Raw genomic sequence first — 10,209 nt, 5'->3', positions numbered from 1 at the left:
TTCAACAACTCGATTATTTTCTTCTCGAAGATATTCATTTCTCGATTGAAATAGCTTTTTGTAATGAGCGCTGCGGTCTCTGGGCTGGGGCTTGGTCGGAGTCCCGTTCCTCCTTTCTGCGCTTCCTGAGCCCAGCAGCCACCATCATCAGGTCACGTGGGTGGGCGGTGATGTGCGGTTCCGTTTTATCAACAGAGATGTAGCTCTTGTTTCTGTTCCAACACCAAGTTCATTTCCCACTTGATGCCCAGAAGGGGGCGAACCAAAATACTTTACTATTATAAACAAAACCCTACAGGTACTGATTGTGTTGATTGCTCTTCCTTTTCTGTCTGACTCTTATTTACCTTAATCCACATGAGCGTCCCTGTCCTGAAGAGCTGTGGTGGCCCTAGGTGACTGGACAACGTGAGGCATTCTTACCAGGAAGATGTTCAAGAAGGTTATATGACAAGTAACTGAGCATTCCTGTTTCTGGATAATGCTGGACTTACTTTCAGTTATTCTTTTAAACAGGTGGAGTATTTATTGGATAGGAGACTTTGAAGAATTTCTTAGCCCACAGTAAAAAGAAAGAAAGAAAAGAGGGAAAAGAGATAGAGAGAGAGAGAGAGAGAGAGAGAGAGAGAGAGAGAGAGAGAGAGAGAGAGAGAGAGAGAGAGAGAAAGAAGAAAGAAAAAGAAAGAAAGAAAGAAAGGAAAAAAGGAAGAAAGAAAGAGAAAGAAAGAACAAGTCTGTTAAGCCAACAAGAATAAGGTTGCCAAAGAGACCATTGGTGCAGCCACAATGGGCACAGCTTCACCAGCTGTGGCATCACCAGCGAGAATCAGCTTTGGCAGAATTTTAGAAAAGGAGGCCTTCACTGCAGATCAAATGCTAAAGGCTCAGGGCTTCAGGATCGAAGTTCGATAAAGCAGATAATAGATGCTAAGTGTGACGAAAATCCTTAAGCAGGAAGATACTACTTTAGAGCAGTGGTCCTCAAAAGTTAATTTTATCAAAATCAATGTGAGTGCTAGGACCCACGCCCGGAGTTTCTAAGTCTGTTTATCTGGCATAATTTGCATTTCAAACCAGTTCCCATATGATGTTGATGCCCCTGTTTTTGAGATCACACTTCATAGGGTCATTTATTATGTGAGCTAATATTTTTCAAAAGCTAAGATCAATGCTAGACACTCAAAAAATGTGATACAAGTTTTAAATGCCTTATTGCAAGAATTCTGTCAATTATTGTTAGACTTAATGTCTAGATCTGCTACTTAGGGTGGGCCAGACGAGGTAAACGCCAAACGGAATTTTATTTTAACAAAGCTGATTGTGGTCTGACTTAGCTACATGGTATGCTGGGACAATATGCTTTTGCTAATCTATCAGAGAATGCCTGACTGTTTTTGAATACCTGTGTTCTCTGCCTCTGAAGGGCGTGGGTCTTCACAACTTGTTCCAATGTCTCTGACTGAAGCTGACACCTATTCGATGCTCTGTTTATTGGTTTATCTCTATATCATTGTCCTTATAATATAGACATGAGGAACAAGAATTATGGGAGACACAAAGACATTTTCACTATTGTATCTTATCTGTCATCCATTCATCCATCCATCCGTCCATCCGTCCATCCATCATCCATCCATCCATATATCCATCCGTCCATCTATCCATCCATCCATCCTTCCATCTATCCATCTAAACATTCTCCCAGCCTATGGATTACCTTTTCATTCTCTTAATGGTATCTTTTGAAGAGCAGAAGTTTTAATTTTGATGAACTATAATTTCTTGTTTTTTTTCTTTTAATATTTTTGGTTTTTATGTCCTAAGAAATCTTTGTCTACCCCAAGATTTTACTCACGTTTTTCTAGAAGTTGTATGATTTTAGATTTTATGTTGAGTTCATTAATACATTTCAAATAAATTTTTGCATGTGATGTGAGATAGGCTTTTTCCCCCCATAGCAATGTTCAGTTATTCAGCATCATTTGTTGAAAAGTCTACACTTTGTTTTCATTGAAATGCATTGATGCCTTTGTCAAAAATTAATTGACCACGTGAGGTTGATCTATTTCTAGAATCTATTCTGTTTCCTTCTGTGTCTATCCTTAGACCAAAACTATGTTTCTTGATTTCTATTGCTTTATCATAAGTCTTGAACTCAGGTCGTGAAAGCCTTCCAATTTTGTTCTTCTTTTCCAAAATTGTTTGATTATATTCTATGTCCGTTGCATATCCACGTACATGTTAGAATAGTTTGTTAATTTTTATATAAGAGTCTGATGGGTTTTTAATCAAGATTGCCTTGAAACTAAAGTTAATCTGGGGAGCACGCTTACCTTAATAATATTGAGTCTTGCAATTCATGAACATGATATACTGCTCCATTAATCTACATCCTTTATTTCTCTCAGGAATGTTTTGTAGTTTTCAGTGCATAGATCATCACATATTTTATTAAATTTATTCCTGAGTACTTCATTTTGTTTTTGATGCTAATATAAATTTTATTTTTTTTTAAATTCTCAATTCTGGTATATAGTAATATTGCTGGTGTATAGTAATACATTTCATTTTTGCATATTTATCTGACCTATACCTTATTAAATTCACATATCAATTTTTATAGCTCTTTTTGTAGATTCCTTAGAATCTTTTATTAGACAATTGTACCTTCTGCAGATAAAATTCTTACATTCAAACATTATGGCTTTTATTTCGATCGCATGCCTTATTACACTGTATAAGAAATTCAGTACAATATTACATAATAATGGTGAGTGGTGAGAGCAGACATCCTTGTCTTTAATCTTTAGAGGAGAGCATTTATTTTTTATCATAAGTATGCTATCTATTATTATATGCTATCTATTATTGTAGGTTGATCATAGATGCCTTATACCTGGATTAGGAAGTTTTCTTCTATTTCTAGTTTTCTGAGAACTTTTATTATGAATGGCTATTGAATTTCTAACATCCAACTTCTGCATCAACTTATCAAGTGATTTTTCTTCTTTATTCTGTTAATGTGGTAAATTATATTGATAAATTCTCAAATGTTGGACCAACTCTGTATTCCTTGAAAAACTATACCTGTTCATGGTGTAATATTCTTTTTATACAGTATTGGATTCTGTTTGCTAATATTTTGTCGATGACTTTTGCATGTATGTTCATAAGAGATTTTTATCTATAGTTTTCTTTTTCTAGTTTTCTTGTAATGTCTCTGTTAGGTTTGGAATAAGAGTAATGCTGGACTCATAAAAAGAGTTGGGAGTTTCTCTTCTATTTTCAAAAGTGTTAAAAGATTTGTATTATTCATTTCTTAGATGTTTCATAGAATTTAGCATTAAAACCAGCTGGACCTGAAATTTTCTTTGTGAAAATGTTTTGGTTGTAAATTCAATTTTATTAATAGATATAGTGCTATTTACATTTTACATTTTTGTAATCTTCTTACATTGTATTTTAAAGAAGTTATTAATTTTATTTAAGTTATCAAATTTACTGTCATAGCATTATTCATGATACTTGCTTTTTAATCTTCTAATGCCTGAAATATTTAAGTAATGTATCTCTTTTTTAATTCCTGATATTGGTAATTTGTGTTCTCTTTCTCTCTCTCTTTCTCAAGTCTAACTAGAGATTTAGCAATTGTATTAGTATTTTCAAAGAATCCCCTTTTCTGCTGTTTTTTTGTAAATTTGTTTTATTTTCTAATTCATTTCTTTTTATTCTAATCTTTATTTATTTATTTTTTTGCTACTGCTTTTTATGGGTTTAATTTACTCTTTTTCTGGCTTCTTAAGATGAAAACTTAGATTATTGATTTCACACCTTTATTATTTTGTCATATAGTTATTTTACATATGTTAGCTCATTTATGCCACAGGTACCATTATTGCTTCCATTTTACAGATAAGGAAACTGAGGCTCAGAGAGTTTGTAACTTCTTTAAGTTTAGAGAGCTAGAATGGGTGAAACTGGAATCCAGACCCAGGCAGCTAGGCTCCCAAGCCTGCTGGTGAGCCCTCGAAAGTCAAGGGCAAGATACAGGTGTTGCATCTTGAGAGAACTGGAAGGTCAGAACTCAAGGACTCCTAGGTGTTTCTTTCAGTCATTTTCTACACACCTCCCCCTGTGTTCTTGTCTCAAGCTCCTTTTCCCCTTTAGCAGTGAGTAACATGTATAATACAGCATGCTGGGGTACCCCAAACACATGTTTAGAGGACTCAGAGCCATGCAAGTGGCTTAGACACTCTTGTCAATTGAGTATATAAGTACATTTTTAATGCAGCCTTATCAATAACGAACCCTCATTCTCTGCTCCATCCCACACCTCCTGCTTGTCTTCCTCCCTTCTCCGGCAAGTATGCTTGGGGTCCTCCGGGTGGGGATCTCACTGTGACCAGCTAGCGATTCTCTAGCATCAGGGGGCTGCAGAAGCAGGAGTGTGGGAAGTTTCAAGGTCTGTGCTCCAGGCTGTGTGATGCATTGACTGCTCCCCAAAGAGCCCTCTGCTGATAATCACGGAGTTTTTGGCATGTGCTCCCTGACAGAAGAACAGATGTTTCCTTCAAGAACAAAAGAACAGGGCAAAACTGTTGGCCTAACGGTTTGCCACTAATAACATTGACGGTGGAAGCAACAAGTCCTAATGAGAATGTCCCTGCAGCATCACTAAGCCAGTGCCAGGAATTAGATTTGAAATGGAAGAAGTCAATGCCGCTTTTATGTTTTAACAGGCAGTGCACTGAATGTTTTTAACCTCTTCAGATAAGTGGCAACAGGTTCTTTTCAGCAGCGTTCATGAGTTGCGTAGCTGTGCAGTAGTGATGGCTTCACGAGTTATCTCGTAAGACCCCACATCTTATGTTCATTTCAGTGACGCACGCAGCGGGTTATTACAGGTTCTACTCTACCTGCAGCATCGGACTGAAGTGCATTATATGGGAAAGCGTTCAGTAAATCACAGCTTTCAGTCAAACTAAAAACACCAGCGCTGGTTTTTCTCTTTATTGCTGGCTGGGACTTCAAAGTACAGAGAGCCCACACACATAAATGAAAAAAAGAGCCTTAAAAGGGGTCTAGCCTCAGAGCCCACCCCCTAAAATTTAGGAGGCCTCTTGTGTTAGAATCTGCCGCCCATCAGATCTCGTGTCATACAGGGCTTCGGTCACGTTCCTGGAGTGGTTCCCTCAGACACTGTCATCTCTAAGGACTACCTCCTTTGAGGTTGTTCTTGGCTGTAGCCCAAAGAAAAGACATTTTCTTTTTGATTCTTTCCTCCAACCCCTACCCTATCTTTTCAATTGGCAGAAATGGGAAAAATATTATTTTCTTTTAACTTCTTTTCCCATGAACTGTTAATCATGAAAAGACATCAGCGTTTGAATTTTGTAAGTCACGGTTAAAAAGACCATTCATAACATCTCTTATTAAAATCTGTACTATGTCAACATGATCTTTACAAATCTGTCCTCAAATTTCCTTTGGACTTCTGCTTTGGACAGCGATAGTACATCCCCGTGAGGCAAATGGACAATGCTATTTATGCTGTGACTCTAGCTTGTCCCTCTTGTCTTGATGTTCTGTTTGCTAATTTGGACAGTTCATTACATGATCACAATCTCTTTAGTAAACATTTTTCAACATATTCATCCTTATTCTAATAAATTACATGAAGTTTTTGGGTCGGCTACTTTACCGGTGATGTGGAAAATGTTAGAACCAGATACTTGGAGTGACATGAAATGTTCATGATGTGAATCTTTTAATCACCTATGCGTTTGAGTTCGTATCATTTTTCTTTAAATGTGGTTGAAGTAATATGATTATGAAAATGTTGTTTCTTGGAAATATTAAGGTTTTGAATTCAGTAAGGTACATACATAATAGTTATCAGTGGTCTCATATTTGGGTTCTAAATATGGGTTATATTTTTGGATTGAGAAATATATAGAAACAGAATTATGTGATTTTGTTACTTATAATTATACATTCTGTGTGACAGAGACCAAATATCAACAGTGGATTCCTTTAGAAATTGAACAGGTATGAATTATAAAGTGACAAATTAACATTCTAAGATGGTGGCCGAATTGAGTTAGGAGTTTCTATGAAGAATGTGTCAGCACAGAGTGAGATGCATAACTGTCCACTGCTAGGCCTGAGTCTAACCAACTGAGTGGCTTTGGACAACCGGCTTTGTCCCTCTGTCTCAGTGTCCTAATCTGCTAAATGGTAGCAAATGCACTTTCTCTGTGACCCCTCATAAAATTCCTGCAATGGTGCTTTGAAGTAAAACACATTATGTACATGTTACTCTGGCTGTATTTAAGGCAATATGCTACAATTCTGTGGCAGCCACGTCACAAGATGCTAGAACTAAGATCTACCGAGGGACAGAACTCAGGGTGAATGAAAGTGTTGGTCACATTGGGCCTGGTGGCTAAATGACAATTTTTCATATTCCCAACTATGAGTGAAATTCCACAAGTGTCTCAATTTCTCTATTTTAAGATTATTTTCATGGCTTGATTTAAAACTTAATAAAAACAAATGTGCATCTATTACAATTCAAAATTGAACTACTTGGGTGGCTTAGGGTGAGAGAAAAAGAGATAGAAATGAGGAAAATGAAACCTTACATTTCTATGGTAATAAAAAAGTAATTTTACAAAACTGAAAACCATGAACGATGAGAATGGCATACTATAACTGACCGAATTCCCGCATTGGAAGCCAACTAGAGTTTGGTGACTGTGCTGGCTTCTCTTCACTTTCAAATTATTGGATGCCGTGGCTTCATGGAAATAAACTGCTGTGTTGTTTTTGTTCAGTTACGTTTGCATTTCAGTTAATAACAATGATGCCCGCTTGTTTCTATTCAATCCGTAATGAAAACTCTGGGTTGAAAATCTCCTTGATTGGATGAAAAGTATAAAAACTACAGGATACTACCACTGTCCCCATGCCAGATGGGCAAGTGGTGTGAGGTAATTTTTCCAGCAGGAGTGACAAATTTGATTGGAGTTGTTGCCTCCCTTTACCTATGACTTCTTGTGAGTGAAGGCTCATGTTATAAAAATAGCTACCTGGGTCAGGGGTCTTGGGTGGTGACTACAAGCAGTAGCTTCTGGATTCTGAAAGAGTTAGGTGTCCCTGTTAGGCTGTCAATACACCCTGCCTTGCTGGGGACAGTCCAGGGTTTGACTGTGGCCCAGTGTGATTACTAATAGGAACTCCTCTCATTCTTAAGGTGTCTTGATTTGGATGATAAATTGTGTGGTCATACATCCCAGGCTGAATGCTGAGCAGGTGACATGGTCATTAAGATCCCTGTGTCCTCACCGATTGGGAATCTTGACCCAGGTGACATAAACCCGGTACCAATACACAATATCAGGGTGGGCCCAGGCGCGTTGATGGCAATAAATTTGTTAGTCTGTGCTCTGCCTTTTAATACGCATCCCCAAACTCATTGTCTCACTAAATTCGCTAAGTACATTTTTTGGCTGCAACATTTCTATTTGGGAAAGATGCCAGAATTGTCAGCCAGTAAAGACTTCAGCCCTTTCTTGGCCAATTTGCCAAAAAAACATCAGAGGGGGTTATTGATCTTTTCTCTTGTACTCATTCAGCTAATTTTTCTCCATTTCCTTTCTTTTCTTCTTCTTAAGCTGACATTCAATAAAAGCTCTTTCTTTTAGGTGCCAGCAACATGTCAGCACTGACGCCATTCACGATATGAGTTGTAGTTTTCTCCCTTTCTGTACAAACACCCTTTTCTTGGTTCTGTTGACAACACAGGTACCTGTCAAGCTTGCTTCCCTCCTGTGTTCATTCCTTGGTGGCTATGAGCCGCGACTGGTACACAGGACTATATCCTACTTGGAGAGTACATTTGGATACTACTGAGAATTGCATTTTTTTCTTTTTCTTTTAATTACACAGTATACAAGTTATCGGGGCAATCTTATTTTATACTTAATTTGTAAAAGGAAGCCTAGAAGATAAGTCAGGGACATTTAAATAGCTAATTAGTTTCTCTACGGGAATAAATTTGGGAGTTGGCCTTCAGAAATTTGAACTATTCTTTCAAAATCTCTGACACAGAATATGGCTACACTCCCCACGGGGAGAGCTGTTCACCTCCTGGCCTTTTCTTAGTTGGAGGCCCAGTCTCCTATTGTCCTATTAAGTAAGATAAAAGAAGGAGGCCTCAGGAATGGCAGCAGAATTGCTAGAGAGATGGGCAGAGTGGTGACGGTGACAATAAATATTTAGGATATCTGAAAAGCTGTTTGGAACAGATAATGACAACTGTTAGCAGATCCTGGTGAGCCCCGTCCAAACAGAGGCTCGGGCTTGACAAATTTGCAACCTATTTTTCAGAATTATCTTGAAAATAGCTCCTCTCTCCACTTGAAGGATGCTGCCTAGAACCACTCTGATAATGCTTAAATGCAGTTTCATGGAGAGCTCCAGAGAGTACAAAACTACGGACCGAATGTAACACAAATTTCTGCATAATTCTCACTCGATTGTAGACCAGAGAACTGAGACAAATGTCACTTTTCCTACATCAACAGTGGAAGAAGCTGCTTGTCTAAGCACCTGACTTGTCAAACAGCCACTACCAAACTTCTGGTCCCCTTTGATCTTTCCCGATGCTGCTTCATGACATTTCAATCTTTAGGAACTCAAACCAACAGTTTTTTCTTTTTATTCCCTTTCTTCCCTCTTCCTGCCCACTCCCCATTTTGGTGGTCCTAGGAGCAGGGGGTCCTGAGGTTATCCACATCAACTTGGATAGGAATTACTGGGCGTTAGGAAGGAAGAAATGTTGATATGGTGATATATAAGTGATTTACAAATTGATATATGCATCCTAAAAATATGCCTGTGAAATTTTCATAATTTTAAAATGGGAATGGAACCAAAATGTTTAGTCAGACATGATAATTATAGCTAACATTTATTGAATGCTTATAATGGGCCAGCTACTGTTCTAATTACTTTACATTTATTAGCTAATGTAGTTCTCACAATAGCCCAATGAGAACATTATTATCACCACTTACGGAGCAAGAAACAAGCACAGAGAGCGTGGACCGTGCTGAGAGTCATCAGCTGAGGGATGCCGGAGTCTGTCCGTTCTGGGACCAAAATCTTCTCGCTCCCCGGTCATGCCATGCTGCCCGTGTAATTCCAAAATGATTCTAACTCTTGCCCTTAACTTTTAAAGAGTTTTGCAAGGACCGTTCTTACAATACATAAAGAACAACATTTGAATTTCTTGCTTCAGAAGTTTTAATCATCAGGAAGTAATATTTTAGAATAGATTATGCCTGGGTGTTAATTACCTCGCTTATGTATGCATTAGTTTCCTAGGGTTGCTGTAATAAAGTACCACGAACTGAGTAGCTTAAAACAACAGAAATTTATTCTTTCATAGCCTTTGAGGCTAGAAGACTAGAGTCAAGGTGCCAGCAGAGCCATGCTCTCTCTGAAGGCTCTAGAGACGATTCCATCCTTGCCTCTTCCTAGCTTCTGGCCATGTCACCTGCTCAGCATTCAGCCTGGGATGTACGACCACACAATTTATCATCCAAATCGAATGCCAGCCATCCTTGGCATTCCTCGGCTTGTAGATGCATCACTCCGATGTCAGTCTCCATCATCACATGGCCTTCTCCCCGTGAGTGTGTTTGTGTCCACAATTTCCTCTTCTCATAAGGATAAGGATTAAGGCCCACCCTAATCTCAAATGACCTCATTTTACCTTGATTACATCTGCAAAGACTCTATTTCCAATTGGTCACATTCTCAGGTACCAGGGTTTACGACTTGAACATATCCTTTGGGGCAGGGGACACAATTCGACTCATAACACTACCTGTATCTGCGTTGTCCATACTATATCCTATGTTCTAAGTTTTAGAATACATCAAGAAAAAATGTTTTCCCCATGCCATTTCTTTCTTTTTTTTTTTCCTCTAACACATGTGCATCATTCTTTTATTTCCTCCTTCAAACAGCATCTACTCTACCAGCAGATGTTTCTCACATAAAAGCGAACAGATAAATGCCATACTTGAGGGACCTGGGATGAGGGTGGAGGCATTCTCGTGATAGACTTTTTATAGGGTCCCCTTTTATTTTCTCTTCTAATCTGCTTTTCCATTATTTGTCTATGGTAATTATAATGAT

This window comes from Pteropus alecto, unplaced genomic scaffold (assembly GCF_000325575.1).
Source record: "Pteropus alecto unplaced genomic scaffold, ASM32557v1 scaffold195, whole genome shotgun sequence".
NCBI classification, from domain to species: domain Eukaryota; kingdom Metazoa; phylum Chordata; class Mammalia; order Chiroptera; family Pteropodidae; genus Pteropus; species Pteropus alecto.
Note: the sequence above shows the minus strand (reverse complement) of the source record.